Source organism: Lagopus muta, chromosome 8, assembly GCF_023343835.1.
Source record: "Lagopus muta isolate bLagMut1 chromosome 8, bLagMut1 primary, whole genome shotgun sequence".
In the NCBI taxonomy this organism is placed as follows: Eukaryota; Metazoa; Chordata; class Aves; order Galliformes; family Phasianidae; genus Lagopus; species Lagopus muta.
In genome coordinates this window covers 34233590-34252320 of record NC_064440.1, presented here as the reverse complement: position 1 = coordinate 34252320, position 18731 = coordinate 34233590, and the positions used below count along the sequence as shown (strand labels likewise).

At 46.3% G+C, this 18731-nt stretch overlaps 1 long non-coding RNA gene across 7 annotated transcripts in view; it reads left to right on the top strand.

Moving 5' to 3' along the window:
* Positions 1 to 18731, top strand: part of LOC125697235 (uncharacterized) — a 46280-nt gene that overhangs the window by 9580 nt on the left and 17969 nt on the right. For all 7 annotated transcript variants that reach the window (XR_007378734.1, XR_007378738.1, XR_007378735.1 and 4 more), the window contains one exon: positions 17973 to 18104. This is a non-coding gene — a long non-coding RNA (uncharacterized LOC125697235). The remainder of the gene's footprint in view (positions 1 to 17972; positions 18105 to 18731) is intronic.

Sequence of the window (18731 nt, the reverse complement as noted above, 5' to 3'; positions counted from 1 at the left end):
TGGAGATCCTCAACAGCTGCACACAACCTCTCACTATTAGAAATTTACACTCTAATAGAAGATGTTTGATATCTCTACCAAGCAGAACTACCAAGGCCCACAGAACTCTCTCAGCCTCGCAGTGTCACTGCAGAGAAGCTCAAGAAACTTGTCCCAAGGAGGACAGTGTTACGCCTAGGACAAAGTGATGTGATTTGTCTGGTGCTGTGGGAAAACCTCAAAATCTGTTTCCCTTCAGGGCATGTCTCCACACCTACCTGTGCTGGAGTTTCTCAGCAGAAGCAGAAGTTGCATGTAGTCAATACCGAGAGCACCATCTGGTGGGCTGCAGGGCTGGATAACACACAGCTGGGGACAGGTTTTGGGACAAAGAACAGCCAAGATGAGCATCAGGTGGGGGGCATCAAGGAGCTGAGATCCCCTGGTCTGGCTTCTCCCAGACAGCAAGTGGCAGCCTCAGGGAGAAGGTTGAGAAAGAAGCCCGTGGTGTGGTTTAGCAAAGCAAGGTTCTGTCTTCAGACAGATGGAGCTTGATGCGCTCCAAGAACCACGTGCCAGGTTTCCCCCAGAAATGCCTGGAGGAATCCATACGTTTTCTCTACTGATCACAGATGTAGAATGCAGCTTTAAAAAAGTAGACAAACCCAATGCATGCCGTGGGCTGTTTTTAAACATCAATCTTTTTGTGGACCCTTTGGCATAACCTTGGAATGGAAACGTCCTCTAGGGTGGCTTTGCTTGGCAGCCTGGGTTTTCCCCAGGATGATGATCCTCCTTTAACCTGTACGAAAGCCCACTCAGACACATTAGATATGTTCCTGAGCATTGCAGCTCTATTGGCTGCCCTGTTTGGGAGCAACGAGGGATGAAGTCCTCCAGACCTCTTTTGTGCTGTCACACTATAAATGACAGCAGGCTTTGCTCCAGCGGTCTTCCCTCCATGTGAGTTGTCAGGAAATGTCTTCCGAGGTGCTTGTGCAACCCAATGCAATCAAGGGCCTCAGCTTTGGGTGCTGCCATATGAGGGATGCAGTAGCAATAATCACCTCCTATGGTTTAATAACCTGGATTCGTCTAGGCACTGCTCGTCTGCTCGTGCTTGGGTCAGTGTAGAGGAGCTGGACTTTGAAAGTCCCTTCCAACTCAATTCTATAATTCTATGTAGGTGGATCATTCAGTAATGGCAATAGCTAGTGGTATCTTATCCTCAGTATCACTGTTTTCCTTGTAAAACCCTAGAGTGAGCGCTAAGGGAAAAATCAGCAACAAGGGAGCTTGCAGCCGTGCATCTCTGGATGCTTTTCTGTGGGTTCCCAGGGTGCTGGCTCCAATCTCTGCCGTGTTCTCTGCCTGTTCTCCTCTGGCTGAGGCAGCGTGGGACCCGTTCCCATGTTTTCTCAAAAGAAAAATCTCATAAGAAAACACACTGTTTTCTCATCGTTTTCATAGCATAACAGGTGGAAACATGCAAGCAATGTTGGAGGGAAAAAAAAAAGCCAGTGGGATGGGCCCAGCTCTGTGGTCAAAGCATCAAAAATGATTTAATAAAAGCTCTGAATGTTGTTCTTCTGGAGTAAACACTCCCAAGGGCTCAGCTGCCAGCTGCAAACTTAGCTGCAGACATGACCAGAAGCACTTGTCAGCGGCAGCCTGGGGCAGTTTCTCCCAAAACCACCAGTTTGGTTTTAGCATGATGCTGGCACTGCTGCCCAGAGAGCTGGAGGTGCCCGAGGCCAGGTTGGATGGGGCCACAGGCAGCTTGAGCTGGTGAGTGGCAGCCCTGCCCACAGCAAGGGGTTGGAACCGGATGATTTTCGAGGTCCTTTCCAACCCAAGCCATTCTATGGTTCTATGATTTCATGAGTCTAGGCTTGGTTAACACTGATGGCTGCTGACCTGTTGCACGCCCGTGCAATGCTTCCCCTTGCCACTGTGACAAAGGAAACAAGCAGCACGACAACTCTGGGCTGTGGCTTAATGAGCCAGAATGGCAAAAATCCATCATGCAGATGAGTCCCAGTGATGTTTCCCTTCCCCCTGTGCTGCGAGCTCTGAGTCGCAGCACCTGCTTGCTTCAGCAGAAGTGATTAACACTGGGGAAGACAATACTCAGCCAGGCTCGCTTTCTTCTCCCCAAACAATACTGAAAGTCTCTCCCGAAAGTGGCGTGCTCTGTACGATTTGAATCAAAATCTCTGCATTAATAAGCGCCCCTTTGGACTCCAAGAAGTGTCTTTTGTGTGGGGCTCTCCCTGAATTTTAACAAGCACGGCTTTTTACAGGAAAAAAAGAAAAAATCTAGGAAGAGAAGGAGGCACACACACACACAAAGACAAATTTCATTAGGCTCTAATCTCTGACGGGCAGCTCCTTTCTGACAAGCACTCCCTTTCAGCTCACCGTGCTTGGCTGTTGTTCTGTTCCCACCCAAATGCATCCTAGCCCAGGATGGCATGAAGCACGAGTTTGGGCACTCCCAGTAAATGCCACATCCTGGTGTGAAGCGAAGAGATGCTGAAAAGGGGAAAAGCCTATTTCTTCCCTCTGAAAGGTGCAAGGTTGTTAATGAGGTGTCCCGTGCGGCACAAGCCCAGCAAATCTTTTGATTAAAACCGGCTTGAGTGGCAGAGACTGAGTTATTTGTACTCAAGCCCTTTGAGAGATGGCAGCGGTGGTGGCTGGGAGAGGAGAAAAGGATGAGATATATCACGTGCACGAGGCTTAATTTGGCAGCGTGGTTTAAGGTGATGTCAGAAAATGGGAGGGGGTTGTTAAATGATATTAGTGCTTGATTTCTTAGAAAGAGCAATGCTGGCAGGAGTAAGGGCTTTGAAATGCTGCGTTTTTGGGGAGGAGGTTGTCAGAAAGTCCCAGGTTTGAGCTCAGCTCTTCAGAGCTGGGGTTTGGCTTTCTGCTGCAGTTCCTCCCTGTTGTTTTCTGCTCCAGTTAGGCCCCTAAATCTTGTGTTTTCCCAAGGATCTGCTTTAAGGCTTTGGCTGTGAGCTCCCATACCTGCAGTCACAGCAAGGAGAGTAGAGAGGCAGGCTCTCCTTGGCTCTGGGCTTTGCATTTACTCACTGCACTGTAAGAGCTCCTGCTCTGTTGTATTCTCACTTTGATGGCTGGAAATATGAGTCCACCACAGGAATGGCAAAAAAAAAAAAAAAACAAAAAGAGCATAAGCGTGCTTGGATGCAGAACCAAGGCAAAAGCAGCTAGAATAAATAAATTACAATGGGAGGAGGAAAACGCTCAGTTCAAGCTCTCCAGCACACTGCAGGAGGAGTTTCACGTTTTTTTGGCCAGCAGCCCTCTGGAGCATTCCTGGCATAGCTGCTCCAGCCCTAGGGGCATTGGGTTGTTTTTGGGTCAGGTGGTTCCAGTGATGCCTGCAGACTTCGGAGGGGTAAATCCAGGTCGCAGTGGCTTTTACCAGATGCCATTATTTGGGGTCTGCTGGGCGATAATGAATAAGCCTTGGCTCTGAGACCCAGGTGGGACCAGCTGCCCAATGGGAGCAGCCAGTAAAGAAGAGAAGCCCCCATTTTTCTTGCCTTTGGACGTGGAGGTTGGAGTCCCCCAGTGTGTTGAGCTTGCTGGGAAATGGTTTTCATGCCCCACAAAAATGTTTTGGTTGCAGCCAGCCTGCCCAGCTCAGGTGGAATCCATGGGATGAAACGTACCCCCAGCTCCAACCCAAAATGAGAAAACAGTGTGCATTGAGCCTGTGCTGGGGATGCTCTGGGTGCACTGGTTTGGCAAGAGTGGAATGCAGCTGTGAGAGCTTCCCAGAGGAAACATTTTTGGAGAGGTAGAGGAGGGAAAAAAAATACAAAACAAAAGTAACTGGGGGAAATCTGGCAACTTCAAGTGTTTCTGAGTGGGAGCCTCTCCTGGAGTTTCATTGGCGCTGTAAATATTTGGTCACCTAAGAGATTTCCTGCACGTCATCTGTCTTCTGATTGAACGTTCTGGCTCCGTGCTGTAGCTGTTGGTGTGCATAGCCAGGTTCCCTCTGAGATCAAACAGCAGTGAAGCAGCCCCAATGCCCTCACACTTCACGCCTGCCAGAGATGGACTCTGCACAAATGAAATAAGTCAGTGACTGGGGAAGTCTTCAGGTTTGCCACATTTGTTGTAGAGTCTCCTTTGAGTGCACGTATGTGTCAAAAGTGCAGCACAAAGCTTGAAGGAGAAAGGAAAACAGCAGATACTCTGGTGATCTTTGGGAAGAGGATGGGCAGAAGGACTCTGGCAGTTGAGAGCTCATCTGGTTATTTTACATGGTGACATCATGTGTGCTAATGAAAGATGTACCTCGCTCTATAAACACTCAGTGCTCAGCTATTCCGGCTGCAATAACATTACGTTAAATGCAAAAGATAACAAGGGCTTGAGATAATCATATCAAGCACATTTGGAAAAAATTGACCACCGCTTAGAAAAACAAAGACTGAGTTATGTGCAAACAGAGATGAAGGCTGGCGATGCCTCTCTGTGCATCCCCCAGTATGGCAGCATGCTTTGTGCACCGCAACCACGAGTCCATCAAATGTGCATTAGACAACAGAGATATTTCAGGAGAAGAACCCCAGCATTGCACATCTGTTCCTCAGCCTTCCATGGCCAAGAAGCACAGGGCAGGCTTAGCTGCAGTCAAAGCGCTTTTGACATCCTGCTCCTCCGGCAGCTCTGTGCAAGCTCAACTGGAGCCATGGGACACCCTGTGCTCCTCACATTAAACACACAGTTCTGCCAGTATTGATGCGTGGGGCTTGAGCTAAAGCAAATGACAGACTCTGGATCAGATCTCCCTTGAAAAAGCTAATAAGTTTCCATCCCAATGGCTGCTTTGGATTTAAGATGAAGACGATATGCAGAAATGGCACTTGACAGAGTGCAGTGGGTACCTGTTGCTCTGCACACAGAACAAGGCATCAGGAGATAATAACGACCCATCCGTGCCCCGCTACCAGCCTGTGCTTAATGGATCCTCTGTGGGGAGGTCAGGACTCCCTGTGGGGAAGATAATTACCGAATAAATCAGAGCAATTCTGAGCGAGCAGCTTTTTTCCATTACTGCAGGAGAACCTGGGGCATGGCAGGGAGATCAGATATCACCAGCTCCGTCCTGCCTCGCGTGCAAGGGCAAGGGGAGAGCGCGGCGCAACATGTGTTCCCTCTGGAAAGCCGCGGTGCAGAGACGGCGTTCCAAGAAATCAGGTTTTCAGCCACACTGAAGCGAATGATTTACTGGGAAACGAGCACTGAATGTAAACTTCTCTCCCCTCTGCCCCGCTGCAAATGGTCTATAAAGCAATCATTCACACGCTCATCTTCGGGGAAGTTTTATGAGAACGTATTGCAGCTTGGGCTCTGCTTGTGCGCAGCTCCCTGCAGGTCTGACCCGCGTCCATCGTTCCCTAAGGAGATCAAGGGGGAAAGAGAAAGGAATATGCCTCAGTCCTCTGCAAAATTTGGGAGAAAAAAGGCAGGTTCGAGGATGCTAGGCAATGTGCACTGATTGCTTGATAAGTGGATGGAAGCTTTTATTTTTGAGTGAATCAATCAATTTGAGTGAATCACTCAGGTTGTGATTCAGGATGGGTGAACTACTCTGCTACCTGGCGGCTCAGCCTCAGTGGTGTTTCTGCCATGAGAACTTTGTAGGAGAGGGTCTAACTTTTTACATGGTCAACTAGTAATGGGACAAGGTGGAATGATTTTAAGCTAGAAGAGAGGAGACTTAGGTGAGACATTAGGAAGAAATTCTTCATGCAGAGGGTGGTGAGGTGCTGGCATTGCTGTCCAGAGCTGTGGGTGCCCCATCCCTAGAGGTGTTCAAGGCCAGGTTGCATGGGGCCCTAGGCAGCCTGGGCTGGTGGGGGCAACCAGCCCATGGCAGGGGATTGGAACTGTATGATCTTTAATGTCCCTTCTAGCCCAAGCCATTCTATCATTCCAAGATTCAATGACTCATTTCACATGGCCAAGCTACCCAGCTACAGATTTCACTGGGAAATGATGGACTGTGATGCTGGGGCTGGGAAGTCAGGCAAAGTGACCTAAACTGGGAAAGAAGCAAGCTGAAAGAGCAGTAAAAGCAAGGGAGTGGAGCACAGAGTAAACAGAATGAGAATTGCATGTCACGTTTCCCTGAATCATCTGGGCCTGAAAGACTTCTAAATATAACAAATATTGCAAACTTCAATCCCATCCAGTATAAACAACAACAAAGTAATTTTTTTCCTGCCTGGCAGAGAAATAGGAAAAAATTCCATTTGGATCCCACAGGCAAATTAAGGACAGGATGAAGCCCTGCCCCACGCGGTGGCATGGCCTTTCCTAACCCCTCGGGCTGCTCGAGGCCATGGCTCCAATCCCAGTCTGTGTTGCTCTGGCTGGGATGCGGCTGGGAGAATCCAAGCATCTGCACGTTGGCTCTCATCAGTATGGGCTTGGAGGAGTGCATGGCAAAACTCACCCTCTGTCTTCAGCAGTGCCTTTTAAGGCTGCATCTCAAGCTGGAGATTTCGCCCTACCGAAGGAGCACAGGGCTGAGGAAACTTGCATCGATAACATCTGGCCGCTCTGAGCAGCTGCAATATTTTTAACTGCGTGTGGTTGTCCATGAGAACTGGAAAGACCCAGCCCCAAACAGCGTCAGCCTGGAGTTATTATAAGGTTTTTTTCCTGTGTGAATGGGAAATGCAGCTCGAGTAAAATTTGCAGTGTGTGGCCCGGGATGGGGTAAAGCCCTCCTGAAGTCATGGAGGGGATGGAGAGCTTCCAGCTGACACTGGAGGGGCTGGAGGAACATGGCTAAAATGTGCAAAATTGTCAAGGCGGGAGGTAAAGTGATTGGGAACTGCATCCATTTCTCCAAATGTCCAAGGCCAGAAGTCTTGCTGATGGTGAGCAGTGAGAGATTTGCAGTGGTACAGTTTTCAGAGGGCAGATGAGCAGTAGATGGATGGCATAGTGGGCGTTTTCCAACTATCTGGCCAAGACGCTATCTAAACTATGAAGGATAAACAGAGTTAACAAAGCAATGAATAAACAAAGGATGTCAATATGACCTGATTTCTATCAGTATTTGCCAGTATTTAGTCCGTTCTCTGCCATGTGGCTGTGGTTTCCTGTTTATACAGGGCTTGAAGGAGAGATAGTCACAACAAAACCTATAGCAATGGGCGTCTGTAATTTATCTTATTTCTGGAGCTGACGCCAGCCCCACAACTGCAGACAGGTCGCAGGGGCTGAGCTCCTGCTGCCTGCTGGGCAGCCACCCATGATCAGGTGCTGTGGTTGGTTCTGGTCTTGTTAGGATCTGAAATCATTCAGTTAACAAAAACAAGGGTTTGGGTTTTTCTCTCTGTCATTCAGCTTCTTGTTTGACATCTGATGACAAGCATCTCTGGAGTCAATCTGAGGAACATATGTACCAAGCCTTTTAAGGGAAACATCTGCCTTATCATCTGCAATAATTTATATTCCCAAGGCTGCTTATCTGGTGCTGACTGGTGGGAGCCTCATGTGCAAGCTGAGCTTCTGCAATTAACCTTCTTCCAGCAGACAGACACTCTCAGTACCTCCTCTGGTGCTCTCAACATGAGATGTCTCAATCTGTCAGTCATCATCTCTCTTCTCCCACCACGGTGGAGAGAATCTGCAGAGGGCTTCCCATGTCCCGATGGAAAGCAAGCGAGAACATTGTGTAGCCTTGGTTCAGCAGATATGAGAGAAGGATGGAAGGCCCAATGGGATGACGGTGATTTAAGAGAAGGATGGAAGGCCCTATGGAATTACTGGGATGCGAGACCTCCCAGAAACACCCAGCCCTGGTCAATGCTGCTCCTGCCAATGTTGGTAGGACTTGTGGGGATGACCACCAAGGGGTGTCGTTGCTTTTAAAGCACTATCCCACAAAAACAACTGTTCTGGATCAACCTAGCTGAGGATCCTGCCTGTAAGAGCAACCAAAAGTGGATGCCTGTGGGTGTGAATGGCTATAAAACCAGGAGAAGTATATCTGGTGTTTCCTCCTAATACTCTTCCCAAGGCTGGGTGTAGTTGCTCTGCATTTAGCAACCCTCAACGGAGTCCTCATTGCCTGAATGAGCCTCACAGCATGATCACCGTGGGTTGAAAGTGTTAAGTGCTGAGAGACGTAATGAGACATGGGGAGTGGATGCTCCCAGGCCTTCCCTGCTCTGCATCCGGTCCTTCTCCATCTGCACAGACCCTCCCATTCACATGTTCCCAGTGCAGGAAATGCCAGGAGAGAGTTACGTGGTTACAGCTTCTCTTGTTGGCTTTTGCTGTCTGGAAATTGGATGACAAAGGTAATGAAGCAGAGATAGCACAGGAAGGGGAGGGCAGCAAAACTTGCTTTAAAAAAGGGAAAAGGAAAAAAAAAAAGCCAACATTGATATATGGGTCCCTTTCTTGTAAGTGGGGTGCATCCAACTCCTGATGCCCCCACTGCTGAGTCTTGAAATATTAACATCTTCAGATTCAAAGTGAGAGCCAAGCATGAAATCGAGCTTCAGATGGGAACTGTCAGTTTGGCAATACTTTCACTGGAGCGATGTAGAGCAAATGAAGGAAAGGTTTTTGTTTCATTTTTTTACTTTAAATTTGAGCTATGCGGTGAGATCTGCAGTTGCTGCTTTACATATTCTGTGCTTTGTTTACCTTCGTGTCACTCTAGTGAAGATTTAAAATCTATTTTAGTGGCATATAAAGAATTTCCTGTTTGTTCCTGTTGGAATGGACTTGATGAGTATTTCCACAGAAAGGAGGGGGGAGTCTGAAGGAAAGTGCTTATCTTGCTGTTTCCAAGGAGGAGAAAGGTTTCCCATTTCTCAGATATGCTGGGATGATGCTGTGAACTTAACCAGAGATGAGCACTTGTGGAAATACTGATGGCATGGGCAGTTGATGCTCTTTCTACTGAAGTACTTGCTGAACACCTGAAGTCTTACTTCCTGCTTTCCAAGTGTCTTTATACAGTGTCAGCAATCCATACCACAGACAATTAGTGTTGCTGCATTGCAAGACATAGATTCAACAGGATTGTTTATGAAAATCAAATATGGAGGCAAAATGGTGGAAGAACTGTCAAGCTACCCAATTTCCTGCTTCTTCCCCTGTAAGAGCCATGGTTGTGGCTTGAACGATGGGTTAACTAATGTGATACAGACTCTGAAAGCCCCGAATGATGAGCAAGAGGCTTCCCTTCCACCTTAAGGACATCAGATCTGGTGCTGCTGGGCAAGGCAGAAGGCAAGCCTCAAAACCTCAAAATGAGCTTGTAGGAAGGCTCGAGGGAAGAATGTGAAGAGGTGGGGAGATGCTCACACGTGAGCATCCATCAGTCTGCGCAGTCAGTGGGTCAGAGAAAGTTCAGCAGCTAACGCCTGAGCTCTCCCCAAAGAAAATCCTTGTTCTTGCATATGCTTTGGCTTATGATAATCGTTTTAGTCAGCATTTATACAGTGTAATTAGTTTGCTCGGCAGAAGCACACGTGAAAAAATTGCAAGCGAAGGTATTGCAGGAGCGTGGCTTTCTGAACCATCTAGATAATCCCCGGATCCCTTTGGATATGCCTGGTTGTGGAGGCTCGCTCTGCTTTTTGGCCAGGTAGGATGCCACTCCATCACCACCTCAGCAAGTCCTCACGCAAGCACAGGGCAAGGCTAAAGGCAGATCTGTAGCTCAGGCTGGGCTCCCTGCAAGCACAAGTTGAAAGGTCGCTATTTGTTTGGTGTGTGCTGTGTTAATTTGTCATGTTTTATCTCTTTCTGCTACCCGAGCAGCTGCGGTGTGTAAAATACTCCAGGTCTGCCAGCCTTCAGCTGAAAAGCAACAAAAGGCAGGGGTCTGCAGCCTTTTTCATGTAAATGTTAGCTAGCGGCGTGATTGTCTCACAAACCCCACCGAAGGCACTCAGATTCCTTTAAGGGTTTGTGGTTATGTGCTCCTGACAGTCACAGTGACTGCTCTGGTCACACCGAGCCGTCCTGACATGTATGCACTCCTCATAGGAGCTTTCCTGTCCTATAGGGCTTTTTTAATCACCTAACATCAGTTAATGGACGCTTAAGATGAAGTAATTTCCTTTTTCTTCTGCTGCCTCTGCTGGTCAATGGTGGATGAGATCACCTGCTTTTTATTTGGGGGTCCAAGAAGAAATTGGCAGCCTCTACCTCGGGTTTTTTCCCCCTTCTCCTTTGAGCAGGGTGGAATTTCTGCCGAACAATTCACATTCATTTGCTAAGTGGTTCTGCAAGCCTGTTTACGAGAAATGCAAATGCCGCAGGACTACGGTGGTTTTGTATTCTAGGCTTCACCTAAAGCAGGCCTTGATGCTGAGGTTTTGAGAACGTTTAGCTCTCGGAATGCCATGAGGACAGACATATCTGCAAGCCTCTCCAAAGCAGAGGTGCTGAGGCACAGGGCGTCTCCAACATCTTGAAAATGCTGTTGTATCACGGCTTAAAAATAGAGGTGTTTTGGGCCTGTAAAGATGTTGTGGAAGAGTATTTCAGAGCGAGAGGAATAGCTTGAAAGCACAGGCATTGCAGTGGGTAAAGTGGATCTGTGATGTTGGTCTCCCACGAAGATAACCCAAGGAAGCTGACGCCTCCAGGACTGCATTGTTTCACATCAAACTGTCTGCTCGCGGAGCAAACGCGATAGCAGGGTGTTGATTTATGAAGTGGTGGCTGAGTTCCCAACCAGGAGCAGCAGAAACGTTTTGTGTTTGGGCTGTGACAGCCCAGGCTCCGTTCATCTGCAAAACCTGGTCGTGTTTTGAGTACTGACCTTCCCACGTGGACGTGGGATCAGGGATGTGCTGCTGATTTGGGGGGCACTGAACGGGTTCCTCTCACCTCTCCCCAAATGCTTGTCTTCCATTTAGGTTGTAGGCATGACATCTCTACTTCTGTTGGCTTTGGCCAATGCATTCTGGAATGACAGGGGGAGGACAGGCAAACATACAGCAGTTTTCCCCAGGAAATGAAGCTAAAAATGGATTTACTCCTTTGCAACCATTCAAAGAGCAAAACCGAGGGATGGTTTGGGCCGTGGAATGGTTTGGCACAGGATGGTGAGAAGGGGTAAATTTAGCAGGATGGGACAAGCCAACCTGAAGATCTCATCACAAAATAACCCCTCGAGGGCATTCGCTTGGAAAGTCTCTGCTTAATTGCAGCCTAATTGCTGCTGTGGGTGCAGTTCTCATGCCTTTTGAAGATGCCTTGAGACTGGCTGGTGGAAAACTGCTCTAAAACTTGTTTTTTTAAGATATCAGTCCAAGCCAAAGGAAATATGCCAGGGAGTCCTGGATATGATTGGAGCCTATCAAGATGCAGAGATGAGGAAAGGCATATCTTGTTTCCTCAAGCAGGGAGAATTAAGTGCATGTGAACAGGGACATTGCTGTCCTGGTTATAGTCATAGGGCAGCAACAGCAGCCAGAGTTTAGAGTTAAAGATAGAGCTTAACCCTTGCCTTTTTGTCTTTTGTACCTCAGAAGGAAGAAACTGCTTTTGTGGGTCATCAAATCAGAGGTTAAGTGGCTTAGGAACCACCTTGTGTGTTACTAAACACAGTTGTTGCATTAAATTGCTGCAGCATCTCCTAACGTTTAACTTTCAGCCAGTGGAAATGCAAAATTCACCTAGAGGACCTTGGAGAAACTATAGCTGGCAATTAAACAAGAACGGGAGTGGATGAGTGCTTTAGTAGCTTGCTGGATGATGCCACCACCATTGCCCAAAGCCTGAGTGAGGATTCTGCAGCCATCGTGTGCATGGCAGCAGTGCAGGCCCCGGCAGAGATGCAATAATAAACTCACCCTTGCTCAAGGTTACAGTGTGAGCTGATTGCTTCTGATTAGGGATTTGTATTCAGTTGTGAGGCCCCGCGATTTTTATTACCTTTACGGTAATAATTGCAAATAATAAAATGACAAATTATTGTAATTAAATTTTAATTAATTACAAAACCGTTACTTTTTAAGTTTATTCATGGCAGTGACAGTGATACTGAAAACAATTCATTAAAGCACTTGCTATGTAAATTATGAAGCAAGGCATTAATATCAGGCAGCTCATTTGCTCGCTTTCTGCATGGCAGCAGGGAATTTGTCTAAGGGGCAGCAGCTCTCCTGGATGATTTTAACAGCTTATTTTAACGAGCAGAGAAATATTAGCTACTCTTGAGTATTGTTCCCAAAGTCAGGCTCTGCAGCACCCTCCAAGTTGCATGCAATGTGTAATGCTTTTTGAGTTTCACCATAGAAGCCCTTCTGTCCAGGGGGAAGGCACAGATCAAGGGGAGACGTGATCAGACAGAAAGGCACCTCCAGCTCGGACAAGGAGAGCCTAAAGCAGCGAGGCACGCCCGAGGTTAATAACACGTTGCTCCACCAGCTTCTATCTAATCTTGGAAAACGTCCTCTGCCACAAAGAAAAAATGGGAAAGTGATTATGTGACTTGAAATAAGGTCTTGCTCTACTGTCTAGACAGCTTTAAAAAACATCAAGCTGGGGTGTTCCTATTTATGAAAAATGCAGCTGTACTTCTGCCTTCCTCGAGCGAGAGAAGAAAGAGGGGCACTCGAGGTCACTTGGCTGCGACGCGCTCACTGAGCCCATCCATGGGAATTTATCCCTCTCTTTTTCTTCTTCCTTTCTTTGTTTTGCTGCTGGTGCTGCACCGCTCGTGCTCCCAACCTGCTACCCCCAGCAGCCGGGTGTTGAACCAGGGGGCTGTGAACAGAAGGGCTGTGGACCTCTGCTTTTTCAGCACAGTATCATAGCCAGAATCACTTCTCCGAGCAAAGCTGCAAGCAGCCTTCAGACCCTTAATAGAGTCTCTTCTAGACTCCATTAAATTGGAAGCGTTCAATCTGCCCTGAATGCAACCTCAGCAATTCCCTCCCCATTATTTTAAGCCATGATAAATTATTCATAGGCTATGGATTCTGTTTTTTGCTGACGGTGTCTGTGCAGGTGGAATCGGATGCCCAAATGGGATGGGCAGGACCTCCAGCATGCCCTACATCAGCAGGAGCCCTGTAAGGCCACACAGCATCCTCTGGGAATCACAGCATCGTTTGCTGCTCATACTCAACCTGGATGGCCAGAAAACCTATTGATCAAGAGGCCGTGTCCTACAAAAGGGAGAAATAGGTCAGCAGATATGTTAATCCCAGCTTGATCTAAAGTCTTCAGGACAGGTGGCAACCTTCATTTAATGGAACAATGAGATCATTAGGAATTCATAATGAACTGTACTGTGGCCATGGAAGTAGGTCACACTTACCCCAGGAAGACACAAAATTGAATCGCATTCATGTGCAGGAGTGGAGATGGCTGGGGGCAGACTGATAGCTCTGCCTTGGGATTTGCTCACCAGACAATTTTAGGATGGAAAGGGGGCAAATGCAATGGACTTAAAATGATTTACTTTGTCCCAGGTGATAAGGGGACTTAAAACATAGGCAGGTTGAGTCGGAGGTGTTGTGTCTCATTGGCCATGGGCTGTAGCTCTGCTGCCCTGGGTGAGATGGCAGGAGAATGGTCAAGTTGGGAAAAAGCATTTCATAAATGGGTCCCAAATCAGGGTCAGTAACCACCCAGGAGAAAAGAGAAGAGCCCTTCTGTCCTACCAAGGTCTCTAGGATTGAAAGCCAGATATGCTTTGTGTCCGTAAGCTGTTTTGCTCTGTGGACTTTTTCTTGCTCCTGATGATTTTTGCAGGTGAGAACCAAGTGCTTGTGATAGGTCTGTGAATCTGAAAAGTTCCTTTTCTTCCCTCCATTCCCTACTCCCCCCAAACCCTGACATTCTTACGGTCCTATGTAACTCTGTTAGCCACCAAGAAGGCAGGCTGGGCTATGGGGAGGAGAGAGCTTAGCTCAGCTAGCAAAAAGCCCAGGAAAAGTTAAGAAAATATTATGCCAAAGATGCAATAAGTGGTAGTAGGGCTTTGAGGGTTATTTTGTTTTATTTTAAAGGTGTATTTGAAGGAAGCCTCTTATAAATATTTAAACAAAATTAACTGTTAAAGTAACACGTGGGGGCTGGTTTGAACTCCTCCAAGAAGTCACCATGCGAAACCCAATCCAGCCATGGTTGCTGTGTTACTGATGGTATGGCATTTAAAAGAAATGGGGAGAGAAGGTCCCAAATGCATGTGCCTCTGGCCATTCACGAGGAAGGAAGGCTGCCCCATGGTGATGCCAGCACCCTGACCCCAGCCCTGCCCCTCTGCTATCAGTATTGAGGAGTTAAACAAAAGTCAGTGTCCATCTGGCTGAGTAATGCAAACATCTACCCGTGCCAGGCAGCCGATAAGGAATCTCCTCTCACTGTTAATGAGGGAAATTGACACAGCCTTAAAACGTGCTCAGAAAAAAGGGAAAGCATTTCAAAGAGCGCCTTGAAATGGAACATTTCTGCTACTTGAAAAAATCGCAAGGTAAGTGAGGTTCATGTCAGTAAACATCTTCAGCTTCCTCTTAAAAAGCTCTGTAAAAATTAAATCAAAAGGTGAAAACTTTCTGTCAGTGTACAATGACTCAAATGACTGGACTGGTCTTGAGGAAAGTTTTTACCAGAAAGGCAGCCCAAAACGGCCTGCAACATGCTTTCCAAAATAGGTTTGAGGTTTTTTTTTTTCCCCCCTCTTCTGAGTGATCAAAGCAGCAAGCTGCCAACTGTTTTACCTGATCCATAGTGATGTAGCAGTGGTTCATCAAGGTTCCAGCCAAAAATGCAGGTCCTGATGCTTGATGGACTTGCTGGATGTTGTTCATGCAATAAGACAGCTGTCGCGTTATCGGATGTTTCTCCAGTTTTTCCCAACAGACTGTGGGGCCAGCTGGGAGGCCACTCATTGACAGATCTCCTCTTGAAGTTCTGATGTTGAAATGGAGATTTATTTATTTACTTATTTACTTATTTTTTGGAATGAGTGAATTGAAATGCCATTTCCCTGTACCGTGTTGTCAGGGATTTGTGGGATCTCTCAGGTCTGCCTGGAGCAACCCATTCCAACCTTGAGGAAGGCTTGGCCAAGATGGCCTGAGACCGTAGTATTTCTTGTGCACGCAAAGAGATGAAAGTTCAAAGCAGGTGCTGGTGGGTTATTCTTAACTTTATCAATCTTTATTTTAAAAAGAAAGTAAAACTCGGGGTATTTTTCAGATAAAGCATTGATTCCTGCTGCCTTTCTGCTAGTCTTTGCTAGCAGCTGTTTGGTTGGGTTTTTTTGGTCCTATTCTGATAAAGGAGCCTCACAGAAATAAATCTTACATCTCACTGGAAGCAAAAACATCATGGTAGCCAGGCTGATGGGTCAGAAAATCTGGACTCAAATTGCACCTTGCTAGCAACCTCCCTAATGGATCCCTGGAGAAACCTCTGTCTTTCCTGTTGCTTTTTCCACCTGAGCAGACCAATTTCTCTTTCTTTATTTTCAGTGAGCACTCTTGAGACAGATATATTAGTTAAACTGCTGTTCCATTGTTAGCTATTCACAATGGTTGGAAACATTAAAATAATAACAGTCATTAAAAGCTTGAGTTAGATGACAAGAGTCTTGCACTATGCAGTGTTGATGTGTGTCGTGCTAAAGCTGCTTCCAAAACACACATGCAAGAGGATAGCTTAAGCTGCTTATCTCACATGGAATTGGCAAGCTCTTTATATTGTTGCTGAATGGTGTTTCCTCCTTGTGTGTGCATGCGGACTATGAGTGATGCTATCTTGCCTTCTTTTTCATGCTGGCAATCTTCCTGCTAACTCAACCCCTTTCTAAAGATAAAAATTGGCAACAGGCTCTGACAGTTTGCATGCTGGTGTGGTTGGCGTCCGAGGCTGTGGTTTCCTGTCATTGCTTAATGTGCAGGCAAAGCTAGATGCCTCCATCAAGGCATTCATCCTCAAGCTCCCGGACATTCAGATAGATGTGTAGTATCTTCTATGTGGAGGATTAAACAAGATGACTCCAACAGGCCTGCAAATTGACAGCATTCCCAGCATGCTGTCTTTCTTTTTGGCATCTAGTCGCGAGAAGAAATGTCTCTTGAAGACCTCAATGTTTCTATTCCCCTCAAAATGTGTTTCTCTCTATATACCAAACAAATAGTTGACAATTTTGACTCAAATGCATAAACGGATTTCATTTCCAAAGTGGAGCATCTCAACAAAGTTACCACTGACTGAAAGTAGCTTGCCTTTTGCCTTACATTTTCAGAAGACAAGTTTTCCAATAGCCTCTAGATTTCATCAGTTCGTGAGCAGTGTATTGTACGTTCTGGCAGTAAAACCTGGTTACATTGCTGCACAGACAGCATTGAGATTCAATACAACTTCATAATTTATAGGATAGACAGAGAGAGAAGACATTTTGCAGTTCTGTTCAACACTTTGATGTCAGTGAGAATTCTTCCTTCTTGGCCATTTTGGATGAAAGTCTTAAAGCATTAAAAAAAAAAAAAAGTATTTTTAAATGTTTACATCTGGGGACGTGCCATCAAATCCAGCTTAGATGTGTGTTTTATTACCCAGATGGTAACGTCTTATTTACATTTCTCATATAAAACCATCTGTGTCTAAACTGGGGAGACGCTGCCTCCTGCTACAGTTGGGAGTTTGGCTGCAGGGGGTGTAGCATTGCTTTTGTTAGCATTCAATTTTCCTCACTCTTCGGAGCTGAATATGTAACACTAGTTTTACTTAACCTTGTTCTAATTTAAAGGATTACAAAACTGCGGTTGGTTCTTTCTGCAACATTTTGCTGGCACCCTGTTTTTGCTGTCTTTAAACAAAATTGAAATCTATTGCCCTGTTTTCCTTTGATAGCAAACTCCTATTTCGCCTCCTCTATTTGTATCCCTTGCATGTAGCCTTCCCTACCGCCAAATAATTCCTCTTCCTCTTTGGTGTGAAATCCTGGCTACGCTGAAGTCAATGGAAGTCTCAACGTCAGCTGTGACAAGGTCAGGGTTTCTCCCAGAGTGTTTGTTTTCTTTAAGCACTTACAGCCTGTTGCTCCAGCCAATCTTTCCTTGAGCCAAGTTCAACACCTCCATCTCCACCATCGCTGTTGTTCTTCTATGAGCTCCCTCCCAATTAAGGAGTTGGGTGCCCAAAAAGGAACATGCTTTTTCAGGTATCATCTAAGAGGTAACCTCACAGAAATACTATTTTTCTGCTATTGCCTGTGCTAGCCATTTTTTTCCCCTCTCCTTGTTTTACTACTGTATCCTGTTCCGTTTTCATGTCATTAATAAAGACATGACCAAAAAAAAAAAATATATATATATATAGACCTAACTCTGACCTCTCTATGGAATCCACAGCTCTGCCAACAACGTACTCTGTTGGTTGCCTTTTTGCTTTTTCTTCCATCTAGCTCATAGCATTCATGGACTGTTCCCATCTGAGCCAATTTGAATTAATCATCTTGCGTGATGTGAAGATACGCCATACCGAAGGCATCATCATGTTAAAAATAAGAGACACGTGGGAACCAGATTTTGTCTTTTTTTGTCAAGAGCTGGAGTTAATGGAGTTAACCATTGCTTCTTGCTAAAATCAAAGCAATCGTTGGCCTCGTTTCAACACAACCAGGCACGGGCAAGGTAGTTTAGTATCCACCAGGACAGGTTATGGACATCTCAAAGAACTGTCACCTGAGCTTAGCTGTCCTCAGCCTGATATCTCATTTTGTTGGCTTTCCTCCTTTTTCCAAACGTCTCTTAAGCACAATAATTTTTACACTGATGGAAGAAAATTAAGGGCTACAGAAATCGCTTAATCAAAATGGTAGGAGCATTTCCAGTGATGTGTCCAGAGTGAGTTACTAATCTGACAAACTATCCAAACACTCAGACCAAATTTATCACATTGTTTTAATTTTTTTTCTTTTTTTTTTTTTTCTTTTTCAGGCTGCAAACAAGGCTGAAATAACCATTCTGGGTAATAAGAGAGCTCCATCACATCGACTTGCTGCATAATTCCCTCCCGACAGACTGGCTTGGATTTTGTTGCCTGCCTCTCTACCAGATGAAAAGACCTCTGTAAGTGAAGTCTACAAGCAGCGAAGAAAAAGTCCCATGCTCTCAAAGAAAAAATGAGAAATTTAGGTGGTAAAAAATGGAAAATCTCTAGCAATACCTGTGTTTATCTCTTGTCTCTCTAGAGATGCCTTTACTGTCTCATTCTATGCTCCAGGATTATGTTTACTTGAGAGAACTGAGGGAAATAGGCAGAACTGAGTGGTGATGGGACCATGGTCTTATGCAGCCATGTATCTCTACGTGGAAGGCATTAGGAGGAGGTGGGTCCATGGTGTTTGTTCTCAGACCTTGGGAAAGAAGCCGTGTGAGGAGGAGATGGGAAACGCTCGGCACAGAACCACTCCGTCTTAAGGCCTTCCCTTCACACTGGTTTTATTTGTGTTTTGAGATAACTCAAGGATCGCCGTGGCGTGCTTACAGAACCGTGGATGTGCTGAGAATCTCAGGGAGGGTCGGGGCAGGCAGTTTGCTTTGGCAGGCACGGTGTGAGCGCATGGGATGAGGGCTGACCGCCTCCTTCGCTCCGCACTGACGGGTTGGCCATTTTCCTTGGGTGGTGGCCAGCCATTCCTGCTAGATTCACGTTACAGGGCTGCATTTGCACCCTTCTACATCATCCCAGGCATC